Raw genomic sequence first — 21,088 nt, forward strand, 5'->3', positions numbered from 1 at the left:
CCCCATCCTGCCAACTCCCTCCCTTACAGCAACCCTGTTTGTTCCTATAGGCAACAGTCTCTTATGGTTTGCCTCTCTCTCTGTTTTTATCCTATTTTATTTTTCCTTCCCTTCCCCTATGTTCATCAGTTTTGTTTCTTAAATTCCATACATGAGTTAAATCACATGGTGTTACTCTGATTTATTTCACTTAGTATAATACCTCTAGTTCCATCCACACCATTGCAAATGGCAAGCGTTCATTCTTTTTGATGGCTGAGTAATATTCCATTGTCTGTATATACCACATCTTCTTTAATCATTCATCTGTCCACGGACATCTGGGCTCTTTCCATATTTTGGCAATTGTGGACATTGCTGCTATAAACATTGGGATGCATGTGCTCCTTTGAATCACTATTTTGTGTCCTTTGGATAAAATATCTAATAGCTCAATTGCTGGGTCATAGGGTAGCTCTATTTTTAACTTCCTGAGGAACCTCCATACTGTTTTCCAGAGTGGCTGCACCAGTTTGCACTCCCACCAACAGTGTAAGAGAGTCCGCCTTTCTTTGCATCCTCATTAACATCTGCTGTTTCCTGAGTTGTTAATTTTAGCCATTCTGGGGACACCTGGGTGGCTCAGTTGGTTAAGCATCTGCCTCAGGCTCAGGTCATGATTCGGGGTCATGGGATTGAACCCTGTGTCCATCTCCCTTTGCTGCTCCTCCAGCTTGTGCTTGCTTGCTTGCTTGCTCTCTCTCTGTCAAATAAATAAATAAAATTAAAAAAACACTTTTAGCCATTCTGACCAGAGTGAGATGGTATCTCATTATGGTTTTGATTTGTATTTCCCTGATGCTGAGTAGTGTTGAGCACTTTTTCATGTGTCTGTTAGCCATTTGTATGTCTTCAGAGAAATGACTGTCCATATCTTCTGCTCGTTTCTTGACTAGATTATTTGTTTTTTGGTTGTTAAGTTTGAGAAATTCTTTATAGATCTTGGATACCAACCCTTTATCTGTAATATCATTTGCAAATATCTTCTCCCATTCCATGGGTTGAGTTTTAGTTTTGATTGTTTCCTTCACTGTGCAGGAACTTTTTATCTTGATGAAGTCAGTAGTTAATTTTTGCTTTTGTTTCCTATGCTTTTGGAGACATGTCTAGCAAGAAGTTGCTGTGGCCAAGGTCCAAGTGGTTGCTGCCTACATTCCCCTAGGATTTTGATGGATTCCTGTATTACATCTAGGTCTTTCATCCATTTTGTTTTTGGTTGTTTTGTTTTATTATTGTGTTATGTTAGTCACCATACAGTACATCATTAGTTTTTGTTGTAGTGTTCCATGATTCATTGTTTGTGTATAATACCCAGTGAGCCATGCAATCTCTGCCCTCCTTAAAACCCGTCATCAGACTAACCCATCCCCCTACCCTCCTCCCTTCTAAAACCCTCAGTTTGTTTTCCGGAGTCCATAGTGTCTTCTTTCATGGTTTGTCTCCCACTCTGATTTCTCCCCCTTCATTCCCCTGCCTTCTCCTAATGTCCTCCATGCTATTCCTTATGTTCCACTAATACGTGAAACCACATGATAATTGGCTTTCTCTGCTTGACTTATTTCACTTAGCATAATGTCCTCCAGTCCCATCCATGTTGATGCAAAAGTTGGGTATTCATCCTTTCTGATGGCTGAGTAATATTCTGTCGTATATATGGACCACATTTTCTTTATTCATTCATCTGTTGAAGGCCATCTTGGTTCTTTCCACTGTTTGACTATTGTGGACATTGCTGCTATAAACACTGAGGTGCATATGGCGCTTCTTTTCATTACATCTGTATCTTTTGGGTAGATAACCGGTAGTGTGATTGCTGGGTCATAGGGTAGCTCTATTTTTTAATTTTTTGAGGAACCTCCACACTGTTTTCCAAAGTGGCTGCACCAGTTCGCATTCCCACCAACAGTGTAAGAGGGTTCCCTTTTCTCCATATCCTCTCCAACATTTTCTGTTTCTTGCCTTATTGATTTTTGCCATTCTAACTGGTGTAAGGTGGTACCTCAGAGTGGTTTTGATTTGAATTTCCCTGATTGCTAATGATGATGAACACTTTTTCATGTTAACTGTTAGCCATTTGTATGTCTTCTTTGGAGAAGTGTCCGTTTGTGTCTTGTGCCCATTTCTTGACTGGATTATTTGGTTTTTAGATGTTGAGTTTTAGAAGTTCCTTATAGATCTTGGATATCAGCCCTTTGTCTACAGTATTATTATAAATATCTTCTCCCATTCGGTGGTTTGCCTCTTTGTTTTGTTGAATGTTTCCTTTGCTGTGAAAAAGGTTTTTTATCTTGATGAAGTCCCAAAAGTTCATTTTCTCTTTTGTTTCCCTTGCCTTTGGAGGTGTGTCTTGAAAGAAGTTGCTGTGACTGATGTTGAAGAGGTTACTGTCTTTGCTCTCCTATAGGAGAACATAGACATTTTAATGATTTTTTTCATCCAATCCATGGTCATGGAATGTTTTTCTATCTTTTTGTGTCTTCTTCAGTTTCTTTCATGAGTGTTTTGTAACCCCTAGAGTATAGATCCTTTACCTCTTTGGCTAGGTTTATTCCAAGGTATCTTACGGGTTTTGGTTCTACTGTAAATGGAATCGATTCTCTAATTTCTCTTTCTACAGTTCCATTGTTAGTGTATAAGAAAGCAACTGATTTCTGTGCATTGATTTTGTATCCTGCCACATTACTGAATTGCTGTATGAGTTCTAGTAATTTGGGGATGGAGAGTATCATGTCATAGAGTATCATGTCATCTGTGAAGAAAAAAAGTTTGGCTTCTCCTTTGCCAATTTGAATATCTTTTATTTCTTTTTGTTGTCTATTTGCTGTTGCTAGGATTTCTAGTATGGTATCGAACAATAGTGGTGAAAGTGGGCATCATTGTCATGTTCCTCATCTCAATGGGAAGGCTCTCAGCTTTTCCCCATTGAGAATGATATTCACTGTGGGTTTTTCATAGATGGATTTTATGAAGTTGAGGAATGTTCCTTCTATCCTTATACTCTAAAATGTTTTAGTCAGGAAAGTATGCTGTATTTTTGTCAAATGCTTTTTCTGTATTAATTGAGAGGATCCTATGGTTCTTTTCTCTTCTCTTATTTGTGTGTTCAATCACATTGTTTGATTTGTGAATGTTCAACCACCCTTGCATCCCAGGTATGAATCGCACCTGGTCATGATAGATAAAGCTTTTAATCTACTGTTGGATCCTATCAGCTAGGATCTTGTTAAGAATTTGGCATCTGGATTCACCAGGTATATTGGTCTGAAATTCTCCTTTTTGGTGGGGTCTTGATACCTTTCAAGGTATCAAGGATCAAGGTAATGCAGACCTTATAGAGTCTGGAAGTTTTCTTTCTGTTTCAATTTTTTGAAACAGCTTCAGGAGTAAGGGTATTATTTCTTCTTGGAATGTTTGGTAGAATTCCCCCCATGGAATCCATCAGGCCCTGGACTCTTGTGTTTTGGGAGGTTATGCTTCAATCTCATAACTGGCTATTGGTCTATTCAGGTTGTCAATTCCTTCCTGTTTCAGTCTTGGTAGTTTATACATTTCCAGGAATGCATCCGCTTCTTCCAGGTTGCTTAATTTATTGTAATATAGCTGTTTATAATAATTTCTGATAATTGTATTTCTATCCTTGGTGTTAGTCATAATCTCTCTCTTTTCATTCATAATTTTATTGATTTGGGTCCTTTCTCTTATCTTTGGGTAAGTATGCCAATGGTTTGTTCATCTTATTAATTCTTTCAAAGAACCAGCTTCTAGTTTTCTTAATGTATTCTATATTTCTCATTTCTAATTCATTGATCTCTGCTCTATCCTTAATTATTTCTCTTCTCATGTGTGGGTTAAGTTTAATTTGTTGCTGATTCTCCAGATATTTAAGGTGTAAAGATAGTTTGTGTATTTGAGATTTTTCTGTGTTTTTGAGTGAGGCTTAGATGGCTATATATTTCCCCCTTAGGACCACCTTCACCATGTCCTATAGGCTTTGGATCAATGTGTCTTCATTCTCATTGGTTTCCATGAATTGATTAAGTTCTTCTTTGATTTCCTGATTGACCCAAACATTCTTGAGCAGGATGGTCTTTAGCTTCCATGTGTTCAAATTTCTTCCAAACTTTCTTGTGATAGAGTTCCAGTTTCACAGCATTGTGGTCTGAGAATATGCAGGGAATAATCTCAGTCTTTTGGTATTGGTTGAGATCTGATTTGTGACCCAGTATGTGGTCTGTTCTAGAGAAAGTTCCATGTACACTTGAGAAGAATGACTATTTTGTTGTTTTAGGGTGGAATGTTCTGTGTATATCTGAGGTCCATCTGGTACAGTGTGTCATTCAAAGCTCTTGTGTCTTTGTTGATTTTCTGCTTAGTTGATCCATCTATTGCTGAGAGTGGAGTGTTAAGGTATCCTACAATTAATGTATTATAATCAATATGTCTCTATTTTGGTTAACAGTTGGCTTATATAGTTGGCTGCTCCCATGTTGGGGGCATAGATATTTACAACTGTTAAATCTTCTTGTTGGATAAATCCTTTAAAAATGATAAAGTGTCACAGACAAAGGGCTGATATCCAAGGTCTATAAAGAACTCCTCAAACTCAACACACACAAAATAGATCAAAAAATGGGCAGAAGACCTGAACGGACACTTCTCCAATGAAGACATACAAATGGCTAACAGACACATGAAAAAATGTTCATCATTAGCCACCAGGGAAATTCAAATCAAAACCACATCGATTACCACCTTACACCAGTGAGAATGGCCAAAATAAACAGGACAGGAAACAGTAAGTGTTCGAGAGGATGTGGAGAAAGGGGAACCCTCTTACACTGTTGGTGGGAATGCAAGTTGGTGCAGCCACTTTGGAAAACAGTGTGAGGATTCCTTAAATTAAAAATAGTGCTACCTTATGATCCAGCAATTGCACCACTGGGTATTTACCCCAAAGATACTGATGTAGTGAAAAGAAGGGCCATCTGTACCCCAGTGTTCACAGCAGCAATGTCCACAATAGCCAAATGATGGAAAGAACCAAGATGCCCTTCAGTGGACGAATGGATAAAGAAGATATGGTCCATATATACAATGGAGTATTATGCCTCCATCAGAAAGGATGAATACCCAACTTTTGTATCAACATGGATAGAGCTAGAAGAGATTATGCTGAGTGAAATAAGTCAAGCAGAGAGAGTCAATTGTCATATGGTTTCACTTACTTATGGAGCATAAGGAATAACACAGAGGACATTGGGAGATGGAAAGGGGAAAGGAGTTGGGGGAAATTGGAGGGGAAGACAAACCATGAGAGACTGTGGACTCTGAGAAACAAACTGAGGTTTTTGGAGGGGAAGGGAATGGGGTGTTGGGTGAGCCTGGTGGTGGGTATTATGGAGGGCACATATTGCATGGAGCATTGGGTTTGGTGCATAAACAATGAATGCTGGAACACTGAAAAGAAATAAATTTTAAAAAATGATATAGCATCCTTCTGTATCTCTAACTACAGTCTTTAGCTTAAAATCTAACTTGTTTGATATGAGAATTGCTACCCCAGCTTTCTTTTGATGTCCATTGGCATGAAATATAGTTCTCCATCCCTTCATTTTCAGTCTGGATGTATCTTTAGGTCTCTTATAGACAGCATATGGGTGGGCCCTGTCTTTTTATCCATTCTGCAACCTGTGCCATTTTATGGGAGCATTTAGGCCATTCACTTGAGAGTGATTATTGATAAGATTTTATTGTCATCATGTTGCATGTGAAGTCCTTGTTACTATGGATTGTCTCTATATATTTCTGTTCTGTATCACTTCGGCGTCTTTCTCCTTTTATAGAGCCCTTCCATAATATTTCTTACAGGGCCAGCTTAGTGGTCACATATTCTTTCAGTCTCTGCTAGTCCTGGAGGCTTCTTGTGTTTTCATCTATTATGAATGACAGCCTTGCTGGATAAAGAATTCTTGGCTGCATATTCTTCTCATTTAGTACCCTGAATATGTCTTGCCAGTCTTTTCTGGCTTTCCAGGTCTCTGTGGGCAGGTCTGCCATTTTGCTGATGTTCCTCCCTCTGTACATAAGGAATCTCTTCCCCCTAACTGCCCTTAAAATTGTTTCCTTGGTTCTAAAATTTGCAGTTTTACTATTACATGATCTGCGCTCATTGATCTTGATGGGTGTCCTCTCTGCCTCTAGGACATGATTACTTGTTTCATTACCCAGATTAGGGAAGTTCTTGGCTACAATTTGGTCAAATATATCTTCTAGTCCTCTCTCTCTGTTTCTCTCTCTCTTTACCTCCTCAGGGATCCCAGCAATTCTGACATTGGAACTTTTCATAGCATCATTTACTTCTCTAATTCTGTTTTCATTAATTTTAAGCTGTTTGTTCCATGCCTCCTACAGCTCCTTCTTTTCTATCAGTTTGTCTTCAACATCATTAATTTATTTTTCTGCCTCATTTAACCTAACTCTTAAGTATATCTAGATTAGATTGTATCTCATTAATAGCATTTTTTAAAAGATTTATTTATTTGACAGAGAAATCACAAGTAGGCAGAAGTAGGCAGAGAGGCAGGCAGATAGAGAGGGAGAAGCAGGCTCCCTTCTGAGCAGAGAGCCTGATGTGGGGCTCGATCCCAGGACCCTGGGATCATGACCTGAGCTGAAGGCAGAGGTTTAACCTTCTGAGCCACCCAGGTGCCCCTCATTAATAGCATTTTTAAGTTCTGCCAGATCTGCTCTGACTTCTGCCCTTAACAAATTTATGTTGCTATTAATAGTTTTCTCCAGTCTGACTATTGTCTTCATAACTGCCACCCTGAAGTCTTATTTCTGACATCTTGCCTAGCTCCATATCCATTAGAACTGTTGGAGCGGCCATTGTCTCTATCTTTTCTTTCTGGGAATTCCTTCTCCCTGTCATTCTGTAGAGCTGTGATTGAGCAGATGTACAGCCAAAAATATCAAAGACTATCTAGGCAGGGTGCACCCTGGGGAGTTTTGAAGCAATCAGGATTCACTGCCAAAAAGAAAAGAAAAAAAAAAAGAAAAAAGGAAAAACCAAAAACCCTAGCCAAAATGAGCCCTAAGAGTAATATTTATAAAGTACAAAAACAAACACAAACAAACAAACAAAAAGACTGACAAAAGAAAAAGAAAAAATAAATAAAAAGGTTAGGTGATGGGAAGGTTGTTATAATCCCTCAATATGGGCGAGAAAGGGTTATTTCAGTTCTTCCTCATGTATCTTGTTATCTTTGTTAGAGAACTCAACTTTCCAGAGATAAAGGGAAATTAAAACTGGTATATATATATACACACACTCACATATATATATATATAAAATATTGAATAGGGAAAAAAGGACTACATTAAAGCTTATTTCTATATATATAAAAACAAGGGAAAGACAAAAATGTATGTATGAAAAAGTTCAAGTTAAAAAGTTACTATGGAATATGTTGTTTTAAACATCTAGTTGAGATGATAAGTGAGAAAAAAAAAAAGAATCATGAGAAGGAATTTAAAAGAGAGAGAGAGAAGAGTTTTATCTAAGAAATATATAGGCTGTGAGGAAATACCAGGAGCTTTCTGTTTTCCCCCTGGTGTTGGGGTTTTGCAGTATTATAGGGACCCTGTGGTTGTTGTCCACTTGTTCTTTCAGTTTGTCTTCTAGAAGAGGGGCCTGGCTCATTGTTTTTCAGTCTGTCCTGCTTGGACGAAGTTGCCATGCCCTGTATCAAAGGGCTGGGCTCTGTGGAAACCGGTTTTTCTGGCTTTAGTTCTCTGGAGGCTTTTGTTCTCTGGTGGCTTTTTGGAGGGTCAGAGCAAAATAAACTGTCTGCACCCTGACCTCTGCCTCAGAGAGAAGCCAAAGACTGCTTTTCTCTGATTCCTCCAGAGCACAGTCTCCCTGATGCAAGCCCCATTGAATACCACAGCCTCCCACAGGCGGTGTATGCCCCTAGTGACTCTCTCAGTGGTTGAACTAGACCCCTGCTTGTCTCTGCACCCCCCGTGCCACCAAAACCACGAGCAGTACCCATCCAGGCAAGCCTGGCCTCAGGGTCTGCTATTCCCAGGACCACTGACTCATGCTGGGTCCTCTCAGATGCTAACGGGCTGCAGCTGCAGCCATTCCTGGGGCCATGGGCTTAGGTCCAGTCCTGTGACCACCTGGTCCCAGCAATTGTCCCTTAAGTCTCTTTGTTCTGTTTGAGTGCTGTTATCAGTCCCTTCCCACCTCGCATCTGCTGGTTTCCAAGCTATCCCCAAGCACAGGGCGCTTTTCCTTTGGGATATTACTTTCCAATGGCTTGCTTCTGGTGGCTCCCTCCCCTTCTTTTTATCATCCCATATCTTCCTGCTCAATCCTAACTTCGTTTTTTTTTTTTTTTACTTGACAGAGACAGAGAGATCACAAGTAGGCAGAGAGGCAGGCAGAGAGAGAGGAGGAAGCAGGCTCCCTGCTGAGCAGAGAGCCCAATGCAGGGCTCGATCCCAGGACCCTGAGATCATGACCTGAGCAGAAGGCAGAGGCCTTAACTCACTGAGCCACCCAGGTGCCCCCTAACTCCGTTTTTTGTACCTCTCAACTGATGATTCTCTGCCTCCATAGAGATCCAGAAGTGTCTAATCTTACATCTCAGACTGGTTTCATGGATGTTCAGAGTGCTCTGGTAGATATCCAGCTCAATCCAGGAGACCAGTTGAAATAGAGTCACGTACTCCCCTGCTATCTTGCCCCCTTCCCCCACTTTCATCCATTTTGAATTTGATTTTGTTTATGGTGTAAGAAAGTGGCCCAGCATGTTACTGTCCAGTGTTCTCTATAGCATTTGTTGAAGATACTGTCTTTTTCCCATTGGGTATTATTTCCTGCTTTGTTGAAGATTGGTTGGCCGTAGAGTTGAGGGTCTCTCTATTCCACTCCATTGATCTGTGTGTCTCTTTCTGTGCCAGTACCCATATAGTCTTGATAATTATAACTTTATAATACAGCTTGAAGTCCAGAATCGTGATGCCTTCAGCTTCGGCTTCCTTTTTCAACATTACTGTGGCTATTTGGGGTCTTTTCTTGTTCCATATGAATTTCAGAATTGTTTGTTCCAGTTCTATGAAAAATGCTGGTGTTATTGCATTTCTAACAGGAGGCATGAGGTGATATGTCGTGATTTTGATTTGCATTTCCCTGGTGATTGATGATTGGTGATGTTAAGCATCTTTTCATATACTTTTTGGCTATCTTTAGATCTTCTTTAGGAAGAAATGTCTGTTCAGGTCCATTCTGCTTTTTAAAACCAGATTATTTATTTTCTTTCTGAGTTGTATCAGTTCTTTATATATTTTCCACATTACCTCTTTATCAGAAATACGATTTGAAAATTTTTCTCCCTTTCAGTAGTTTTCCTTTTCTATTTGTTGATCATTTCCTTTGCTGTGTAAAAGATTGTTGATTTGATATAATCCTGCTTGTTTATTTTTGCTTTTGTTGTCTTTGTTTTTAGAGTCAGATTCAAAAATTCATCACCATGACAAGTCAAGGAGCTTACCACCTACGTCTTCTTCTAGGAGTTTTGTGGTTTCAGGTCTTATGTTCAAGGTTATCTTTTGATCAATTTTGAGTTAATTTTTGTGTATGTCTTAAGATAGGGGTCACGTTATTATTTTCATGTGATTGTGTAGTTTTCCCAACACCACTTATTAAAGAGACTGTCTCTTACATATTGTATATTCTTGGCTCCTCTGTGGTAAATTGATTGACCATATATGCATGGGTTTATTTCTGGGCTCTCCTGTTTCATTGATCTATGTATCTATTTTTATGACAATATAATACCATTTCAATTATTATAGCTTTTTAGTACAATTTGACATCAGGGAGCACAATTCTTCCAGCTTTGTTCTCTTTTAATACTTATTTATTTAGTTGAGAGAGAGAATGGGAGCAGGGCGAGGGCCCTAGGTAGAGAGGAGAGAGAAAATCGCAAGCAGACTTCCTGCTGAGCATGAAGTCCTTTGTGAGGCTTGATCCCATGACCATGAGATCATGACCTGAGTCCAAATCATGAGTTGCACCCTTAACCTACTGAACAACCAAAGCACCCCTCTCTCCAGTTTGTTCTTTCTCAAGATTGCCTTGGGTATTCATGGTCTTTTGCAGTTCTATATAAATTTTAGAATTTTTTGTTCTATTTCTGTCAAAAATGCCATTGGAATTTTTATAGAGATTGCATTGAATCTATAGATTGCTTTCAGTGATATGGGTATTTTAACACATACTAATTCTTCCAATCCATGAGCACAGAATATCTGTCCATTTGTTTGTGTCTTCTTCAATTACTTTCATCAGTGTCTTATAGTCTTTGGCATACATGTCTTACACATGTCTTTCACCTTCTTGATTAAATTTAGTCCTAGGTATTTTATTCTTTTTGATGCAATTGTAAATGAGTTTGTTTTTTAAATTTCTCTTTCTGATAGTTTATTATTAAAAATGCAACAGATTTTTATGTATTGATTTTGTATCCTGTGATTTTTTCCTGAATCCTTTGATTAGTTCTAACACTTTTTTGGTGGAGTCTTTAGGGTTTTTCTATATATAATATTATATCATCTGCAAATAGTTACAGTTTTACTTCTTCCTTTCCAATTGTGATGCCTGTTTCTTTGTCTTGCCTAATTTACCTGGTGAGGAATTTCAGTATTATGTTGAACAAAAGCGGCAACTGTCTTACTGTCTTATTTTTGATATTAGAGGAAAAGTTGAATGACTTTCCTTTTACCTCATGTTGTTAACCAAAAGGCTCAATAAAAATGCATTCAGTGTCTTGAAAAAAAAGAAAGAAAGAAAGAAAGAAAGAAAGAAAGAAAGAAAGAAAAGAAAAGAGATTCTTGCTGTGTTTATCCATGCCTCTCCCAAGTTTAGTCACTGTCTTTAAACCATTACTTTAAACTCTTTATCAGGTAGATAATTCTCTCCATTTTATTAAAATTTCTTCTGGACATTTTATCTTGTTCTTTGTTTCCTCTTTTTGCTTGACTCTCTGTGTTTGTTTTATGTATTAGATGGAACAGCCATCTGTCCTCGTCTTCAAGGAGTGGCCTCATGTAGGAGATAAACCTTATCATTTACCTTGTTCTAGCTTTTCATTGTCTCTCAAGCTTTCATGATTGTCCAAGCAGCCTGTTTGGTTTTTAGTAACACCCAGTAGCTGAAGGTGGGCTAAGATTTGTCAGTGTCCCAAAGAGGGAGATCTGAGGAAGCACCTAGATTCAAGCTGATTAGAAGTCAGATTCTTAAGTAGCAGCTTGTAGAGTATGCAAATATATACATTCCTGTGGGACTTCAAGCCCTGGAAGCCAGTAGACCAGGTAATCTGGAGGTATCCCCTGGGCAACAGTTACAAAAATCAGGGCTCCTGATTTTTTTATTTTTATTTTTATTTTTATTATATGACAAGCGTATAATCTCCTTTCTTAGAAACTGGTAAGGTCTAATGTATCCCTAATGTGACAGAGGGGGAGCACAGAAATGGTGTGTCACTTGTCCTGTGTTCCCTGAGAACCCCTCCTTAGGCCTCTAGATGTGCTCCAAACCTGAACCCTGTCCCCCAGGCTCCAGAATAAAGTCTCTTTCTTTGAACACCTGGGGTTGTATTTCAGTCTGCTGTCTGTGCAATGTCCTGGAGGGTGGTAGTCTGCCAAAAACTATCTTTCCAATTATTACAGTCCCAGGAGACCCAAGAAGGCAAGCTCCCCTGACCTCCAGAACTGTATCATCAAGGTGCGTCCCTGGCCTGCAGCTGCAAAAATCAGGGCACCAGACATAAGAACCAGGGCTTCAGACATCTATAAAAGCTCCCCTGTAGAAGATGCAGAGGGAGAGTGCAAAGATGGAACCCGCTGGTTAGAGGGTAAAGATACCACCCACTGAGGAGAAAGGGAGTTAGTGTTTAAAAAAAAAAAAAAAAAGATATTCTGCCAGCTTTAGCAAAGTGGAGCAAAAGCTTGAAAAAGGTGCCTGCCATCTCCTTTATCCCTGGAGAGTATCCCAACAGACCCTGCGTCTCTGGTTAATGCTTTAATAAGATTAGCAAATTAATCCCTTTTGCATAAGGTCCAGGCACTTTTCAAATAGCTGCTTCTGCACTGGGCCCAGGAGTGAGTGAGTCCACACATGAGCCCTTCAAGAGACATCACTCAGGTCACCACAGCCTCTTGGATCCTGAGAAAGTGAGTCCCACATTGGTTTTCATGTTTTGGAGGCTCATCTTTCAGGGGCAGGTCTTAAAAATCTGGAGGGCCTGATGTGGGATGTGAAAAGTTCACTCCTCGGGTTGAAGCTCTGGGTTTGTGAGTTCCCTTCTGATTGTGGGTCGCTGTGCTGGGCGTGTGGTTTATGGTGAGATTGTTTCTCAGCCCCTTCATTGTGGCCCACTTCATTGTGGCCTTTTTCTTGTTTGCCCACGTGTAGGAGCTGTTCAGCTAGTTTTCAGAGGAAATTGTTCCAAACGCAGCTGTAGATTCGGTATGTCCACAGTGGGGTTGAGTTCAGGATCTTTCTACATCACAGAGCTAAATCGGGACAATTTGTGCTTCAGAAGAAATAATGAACATGAAAAACTATAACCTATGAAATAAAAGAGGAAATTATGAATCCATTCAGATATAAATAAGTAAATGGAAGTTTGATTTACAAAAAATAGTACTTCAAAGTACTTCTCCTCAGAACACTAATTAATTGCAAAGGGGAAAAAGGTAAGCTTATAGTGAAAACATCTGGCAGATCTCATCTTTTTAAGTTGCCAAAGAGAGCAAATATCAACAGTGAGACACATTGAAATCCTGTGCCACCTGATGCAAGGCCTTTAGAAGAACTTCTGTGATATTCCTGCAAAAGGTGTACAATCTCAATCCAACTGGGAGGAAATACCAGAAAAACCCAAGTCGAGGAAAATTCCAAAGGTGACTGGCCTATAATCTTCCAAAGATTTGAGGTCAGGAAAGCCAAAGGAAAACTGGAAAACTGTTCTACACTAATGGGAACTTCTCAGGCATGACAAATGCAGCGGATGATTCAGAACTGGACCTTTTCGATGAAACTGGCATGAGGTCTGAGGCTCAGATGGTAGCAATGTATCATACTCAAGTTTCACAGGATGGCGCTTGGTGCAGCTGCTACAGCAGTTACATGATCATTCCCTTCTAGGTTTGAGTCTAGAGAAAGAGGACTGTTTTCAGTTGCATCCCCAGCAGCCCAGACATTCAATATTATTACCATACTGTGGTCATACTCATTACTCTTCCAATCACTGTGACTAAAAGGAAGAGCTGCTGTAATTTGTCAGGCCCGAGTCACATATTGGAGCATAAGGACACCCGCGGAGCTCTGAATGGACTTCCATAGACCTATGGACCAACAGTGGGGAAGGGAGGATCCCAGTGGAGAAGTAGGAGAAAGAAGGGAAAATGAATGCTGGGAGGGCAAATGTCTACTAATGTTCAAAGTGAGCACTACTACATGGACATGAAAACCTATCAATCTCTTTCAAAACTATTAATTTACTTTCACATGGTACCATTTGGAAAATCTGTGATTTTCATAGGCTCCTGGTAGTTTGACAATGAGAAATAATTTCTTCTTATTGTCACTTACTTACTATCTCGGTCCAATTTGAATCTTAATCCTAGCATATTCTAGAATTAGTAAACTATGCTCTTTGTCTTTCCGGACAGGTTCGGTTGTTTTGTTCATATGATTTTTTCATACCTGTAAGGAATCAGGTCTGATCAGGAATCTAACATGGTTTTTCCAACCCCTTTAAAAAACAACAACAAAAAAAACTTCTCTGGCTGAGAAAGTACATCAGTAAATCACTTTAACAAGTATCTGTGTCTTAATTTCTGATTATATTTGAGTTAATATACTCTCTAAAACTGTTTCAAGTCTTTCCATACACTTCTTAAGACCCACATTGATAGAGGGGTAGGTTTTATTTGCCTATGAATGCTAAATAAAAAATATAAACGATTTTCCTGCAGTCCTGGGCCTTAGCCTCTCCACTGCCAAATATTGTCAAGATTTTATACACACTAATGCAATAATGTCATACCAGATTTCCCCATCCTGAATTCCTGATGAGTAAATAAATGAGACTCAGATTTTTTTAATTCAATGAAGAAGATTCTATTATGGTGAGATTGTGTCTTAAAAGTGGAACTGATGTCATCAAAGCAATTTCCCTATTTTTCTTTTCTATTTGTTGTTACAAAAATATCATATTGAGGTCTCTTTAAAGTTCAGAAGGTAAATTTGATATTTAATAAAGTTATAGCTATGATGATGTCAAGATTTAGAATAGCTGTATTAAAGGACCAGTTTCTACAGCTTTCAGAAACCCTATTTGCTCTGCCCACATCAGATAGTATGTGTCATTTTCTATCTTTCCAGCTCTGATATTTGCAATGATCTTAGTCATAATTAATTACTAAAATAGGTTGGTAATTATTTAGTGATGTTTCAAATCCTTAGATTGAACTGATTGTCCAATATTTCTTTAATAATTTGCACATACTTCATTAAATCTTCTCTATAACATTTTGCCTTCTCTGAAACAGCAAACTTGAAAATCTTTAATTTAGTTTCTCCAAACAAGTTTCCAGGGTTTGCTGGGAGGTGGATCATTGGGTAGAATTGATGGATTACCTACGTATATTTCAGCAGTAATTACTGGTAATCATTTACAGATTTCCCCCATCCCCGCCCCCCTGTGGCCTTACCCAAGCTTCTACTTTCATTACCTATAGATAGTTTTACCCAGGGAAAATCAGAAATCAGAGAATGTGAAAGCTGGAAGCAGCTTTAGAGATCATGTGAGATACTTCATGATTACTGGTTTAGATTCTTAATGAAAATTGAAAGGAACATGAGCACACTCCCCGAGAGCATGCACATTAAAAAATATATGCAGAACTTCTTAGATCCCAGAAAAAGAATCTGGGTGTTTTAGGCCTGTAAGATTATTGAGATGAAGTGGCTACCTCAAGACCACAGATCAAGTTGATGGAGTTGGGGCTCAAACCTAAAGTCGGGAAATCCTGGCTACCTGGGATTATTACCTAAGACCCTGCTCCTATACAGTTGCCATGGGGGCCTTCAAAGTAAGATACTGTCTATGGACCAAAGAGTCATAAAGTTATTCCCTTTCAAATATTCTGCTCCATGTAGCGTTGATTCCTAGCACATCAATGTCTTTGTTGATTGGATTCCAGGATCATTTGTTGTTTAGAATAACCAGCAATTCATTGTTAATACAGTACACATTGATTGCAAAGAGAAAAGGCAAATCTTACCAAAGATAGGGATTTCATGAAGTTGATAGAGGTGATGTTAGAAAACCACTTACAATCACACAAGCTAAGACTTTGGTAAGTGAGGCCCTGCTGGAGTTAGACTTATTGACAGCTGAGAGGAGAGAAGGACATGGAGACTGTGTAGCTAAGAATATTTGGATATGAACATGTGGAGGAGACTCCCCTGAGGAAACCAATGAAGCCCTGACACATTTTATTAAGAAATCCTCTTTATAGTCATTTAAAGATCAAATGAAATATGGTACATGCTGAAGTACAGTTCTGATGGAAAGTTACACCCAAATCTGCAGGTTTTAATTTCTTGAATCCTATGAAAACTTCTTTTCACTTACTGTACAATTTTTTTCTCTGTTTTAAGTGAGCTCATTTTAGATTGCTGTTTTTTTCTTTTGCCCATTATTCTTAGATAATGAGTGTGTCCTTTACTTCATTCTAACTTCAAGAAGCAGAAACGTCTTTTATGTGTTGATCTTTAATTTCATTCTTCTGATCCCTCTCGAAAAACAAAGTTACTTGAGGACTGTCATTTTGCAAGTCTCCCTCTAGGATTTTTTCAACAAGGTTCATAGATACAGAGTGTCAATAACGACCTCTGGGCAATAAAATTGTTGTGCTACAAATTGAGTAAATTTTGATTAACTGGGAAGAACTTTTCTGAAACTCCATGTGCAGTGTAACTCAATATTGTTTTGAAAAATGAGAATGTCATTGAAACCAAAGGGCATAGACATGAAATAGATGAATTCTGGGTTATTTATTGAATGCCTCTCATAGATGGAATTTTATAAAGTCTTATGTGGTTTGAATAATTTGCAACTATACATGCTTCTGTGCCCCAGACATTTTAATCATTAATGATGCTGCAGCATAAAACACCCCCCAAGACATTTTTACTCTTTTTGGTAATCTAAGAATGAATTATAAAATTAACCTTTATAATTAGATTATTTTGGCTTATTCAGAGGAATGGAATTACTGTTAATTTAGACAGCTGATCAGTTTCTTACTAGGACTTTACAATGGCAGTCAAATTCAAGGACTTATTTAGGCACCTTTTCTGCTTAGCTGTCCAACATCTATGTAGTCTTTGCCCCAATATTTTTAAGGCTGAATAACAATGGGAACATAGGGCTAATGATAGGGTGACCATATAATTCATCATTTGAACTAAGGCAATTTTGAGGGAGACACTTTTAATCAGTGCATCTGTAAACAAAGATGATCCCAGTACACAAGACATGTGCCCACCATACCTACTAAGGGCTTGTTTGTTCTTGTTGCTCAGAAACCAGGGACTTGTGACTCATTATTTACAAACCTCTCCAACCAAGATCCAGGTTCTGACTTATCAGAACACGCTTATCCCGGAGGCAGCTTCCCCAGGCACCCACTGTACCCAGGAGAAGGCAAGCTCTGCTGTAGATGGTCAGACCAGGTCTGGCCCTCAGGATCCTCACCTCTACTTACTTCCTTGTCTTGATGGTTGAATTTTCCTTAATAGATTAAGGCTGAAATGAGATTCCAAGGATGAAAATGGAGTAAATTCCATCTAAGCACCGAACACTGAGCCGTGCTCTGTGTGTGTGTGTGTGTGTGTGTGTGTGTGTGTGTCTGTTTGTGTGTGAGACAGAGAGAGAGAGATGATAATGAAGAAATGGGGGACTGAAATGTAATATTGTCATGAGTTCTGTCCCCTTCCTGACTAATGATGTGATCTTTAATCCCCTTGAGCCCCAATTTCTCCATATATAAAATGAAAATGATACTAATCTTTACTTAGAGTGGTTAGTCTACTATACTTCACATCTAGTCTCCCTTTCTTCCTTTTAGTAATAGAATTTGTCAAATTTTGATTGGGCACATACTCTCCAAACCAGCTGTTACATCCACCAGCTTTTCTTGTAGCTCTGGTGAAGGGGATGCATCTTCACAAGGAAGATCACATCTTCACAAGGAAGCTGTGGCCCTTCCTTCCCTCTTCCTCCCTTTATTCTGGTGAGGAAAGGGCAATAGCCAGAATGAGTAACCTAGACCCAGAGGCGACACCTTCAATCTGGTGAAGACATTCACTTCTATACTAACACATGAGAGAAAAATCAGTGTTGACCTCACTTAAGACTGTACTTGGGGGCCATAACTCAGGCGTAGTGGCTTTGAAAGCTCAATAGAGCTTGAGTCAAAAGGTGAGTGTAGTCCTGCTCTATTGCTTGGGTGCCCTTGAACATCTCTAAATGTCATTTTTCTCATCTTGAAATATAAATAGAAATAATACCTGAGAGATAGGTGATATTAAATAATGAATACATATACCATACCGTTACTACGTTTCTTTCTGAACAAGGGCTCATGTCCATGCGTTTATTCATTCATTTGCAAAGATTTAAGGATCCAGGCACTATCCAAGACATGGGGTTATCTAGCATTGCGTAAGGCAATGAAAGTTTCCAAGCCTTCTGGAGACAGAGGGTGAATAGACCAACAAGATGAGTGTTACAATGATCATAAAACAAGATGATGTTCTGTAGATTGAGTAGGAGGGAATTATGAGACATGGTCAGAAAAGGAATCTGACATTTCTGTTGAGACTGACTAACAGAAGGAGCCAGTTCATGAAGATTTGTGGGAAGAAGATTCTAAACAGAGAGAACACCTAGGGCAAATAACCTATGGTAAGAAGAGCAAAGCTTATTCAAAGATGAGAAAGAAAGCCAGTGTGGCTGGAGCAGAGTGAGTAAGTGATGGATAGTAAGAAATCCAATCAGAGGTAGGAGAAGCCAGATCAATTGCCTGTATAGTTCAAAGAATTAATTCCAAGCATGATGAGAAGTCATTAGATGGTTTTCCATAGGAAAGATACAACCGAAGTGCTTCCATTCAGACTTCCTCAGAGGCCAATACTGTAAGTAAGTGCAGGCAGCACTTGTGAAAGCACAACCTATTATAAGTCAAGCAGCTTCTTAAAAGAGGGAGAAAGTTCTAACTACCAGTTATCTGAGAAAAAACAAAGGTGTTACCAGGACAATGTTTATACCCAAGGCGGGCACCACTGCTGAGTCCCTTATTGTCATTATTTAAAGAGGTTAGTAGCTTAGAATTTTATGTCAGAAATGTCTGGCTTTGAATCCCAGTTTCTCTAACACCAGGTGTCTGACATTAGATAAGTCACTCCACCTCTTGGAATTTCATTCATTTTCATATGTAAAATATGAAAAATAACATTCATTTCAGCAATCTTATTGTAAGGCTTCCATGAGATATTACATGTGAAATAACTGATTGTAAGTACTCAATTAAAAAAATGGTACATATATTTAGTTTTTATGTAGTCCTAGAATTCATTGAGAAATCACTAGGCCAGTCCAGTCCATTGCTCCATAGAGGTACTGAGGTGAAGACTAAAGGCTTTGAGACTCTTCCTTGAGTCCCACAAAGCCCTGTTAAAATCCTCTTATGTTTCCCTGGAGCCTATCTTCCCTCAGCGCCCACACTGACTGCCCCACCTCTGATACTCTCTGCCATACTATTACTCTCAGTGAGCTTTTGTCTTATGAAATTCCACATAGGTATGTCTTGTTTGAACATTCAATAAAAAATAGAAGCTCCTTGAAAGAAGCGACAACTTCTCATCATTCACCTGTCTTTTCCAAAGTGCTTTCACGTATAGAAGGTGCTTAATAATGTATGTTTGATGAATGAAAGAATGAACAAAGAGATGAATAAGAGCATTCATGTGATTACCCTAGCCTCCCTCAATTTCCTTCTACTGATATCTTCTCTTTGTCCTGGAATCCATTGTCCACCTTCTACATTCTGCCCCAGGAGGCCAAATCAATGTGTCCCTTTGTTATCTGACTTCTGAAAGGTTTGGCCAATGAGATGCAGTGGCAGGAGACGGGAAGGTGGGCAAGAGAGTGAGGTCTGGACTAGGAGGTTCTCTTTATATAGCTACTTTTTCTGCGTTTCTATAACTGTTCCATCTAAGGCCCAGATATGGTGACTCCCTGCTGTTGCTAGCCCTGGCAATTTCCATACTAGTTCTCCAAACGCTACCCTCACCATTGTAAGTAATCCATTTTTAAAACTACCCTCAAATTACCCACTTTGGATATGCCATTTCCTCACCAAGGACACTAATATATCTCAAATATATGAACTTGGCTAGATCTAAGTCTATCCTATTCCAGATTAAGACTTGGCCTCTATTTGTTCTAGAAGAGAAGATTCTACCACTCCCATTGGTAAACTTCCATTGTTTCACAACCACACCAAATTGCTCTGAGCCTGCTGTAACTTGGGCAAACAAATTAATGAAACTGTCCATTGTCTTGAAGAACTAAGCAAATTGTTCATAGGAATTACAGCACTTACCAGACATGAACCATTGCTGACAGTTAAATGTTTTTTTAAGAAGAGTAAAAGAAAATGTCACTTCATGGAAGAAACTAAAAATACTTTTTGAAAGTGTATATTGTGCATGAGGTTTTTTTCCTAGTCTTAGTTGCCAGGCTGTGGGTGTTGAAAACTCTTTGGAAGATTTGGTCTGTCATGTTTAGATGGTAGGTGGCAAAAGAAATTCTTTTAAAAAATTTCAAGATGTTCATTCCATTGTCTCTTGTTTAAGTGTGAATAATAGAATGTTGAATCCAAAAATAATTTGTGCTGGTGCAGTGAAGGCCACTTGGCAGCTCCCAAGGAAGACAGGTTACCAGTGGAATGGTATCTCCAAAATACCCCTTCCTGGCTCTCAGACCACCACCTAGATCACTCCTGAAACTGATTCTCATGAACACAGAGCATTCTCTGTCAAATACAAGCTTAGAAATGGAGAGGTAGTTTCAATAAATTGGAATTTTTATAGGAAAAAGCAGTAAAATATTTTTCATTTGCCACACTGACATGTCCAAAGAAGAAAACTTTACTAATACAGATAAATGAGATAGTAAAATGAGGATTTGTGCCCAGCTATAGCTACTCCTGTCTCGAGAGACAGACGACAGCTGGGCTGGTGGTGAGTGGCCCACAACATTTGCTCGTAGTTGGATGGGTTTGCTCCTCGATCCCAAACCTTTCCTGAGGGATTCATGGGAAAGCCAGTATGGTGAAATTCAAGTAAGGAATGGAGTACAAAGCTACCTGGTATCTGTAGCTATATGAGCATGCAGGTGGCAAACACAGAAGAGTACACAGATGAAGCATTGTCTGGACATTTGGGTGAAGTTTTAATAAGATGTAATAATATCCTTTGTATCAGGGATGTTGAAGAAGAGGAAGAAGATGGGCAAATGAGAGAAGAACATCTTTTGTGAGGAATTTTTAAATATATATTTCCAGACAATAAGAATGTTTTTTTTTCCTGAAAAAGAAGAGAAGGGGGGGGGGTGGGAAGGAGGAGGAGGAAAAATAAAAAGAAGAAGAATGTAGCAAAAGGAAGAGATTGAAAGGCTTCTAATTGGTTGATCTTGTTCCACTGATACCACTAAACATCTGTCTTCAGTTCCCTGATTTCACAACATGGAGTTTCTTGGACACTCCCATGGAACATCTAGATATTCTGTGTAGTGAACAGCCCTTCACACTTTGCATACCACTCACACCTTCCCAGCCCCCGGCAGGATGGTATTCACTGGTCTGTGACTTTGTTGAAGTTAAAGACCTCAACAAAATG

The 21,088-nt window shown here is 39.0% G+C and overlaps 1 pseudogene; it reads left to right on the forward strand.

The window, feature by feature from the left end:
• Positions 1-20,463: 20,463 nt before the first annotated feature.
• On the forward strand, positions 20,464-20,729 carry LOC116587179 (annotated as a pseudogene).
• Positions 20,730-21,088: the final 359 nt, after the last annotated feature.

The sequence above is a fragment of the Mustela erminea genome, chromosome 3 (genome assembly GCF_009829155.1).
Source record: "Mustela erminea isolate mMusErm1 chromosome 3, mMusErm1.Pri, whole genome shotgun sequence".
Classification (NCBI taxonomy): Eukaryota; Metazoa; Chordata; class Mammalia; order Carnivora; family Mustelidae; genus Mustela; species Mustela erminea.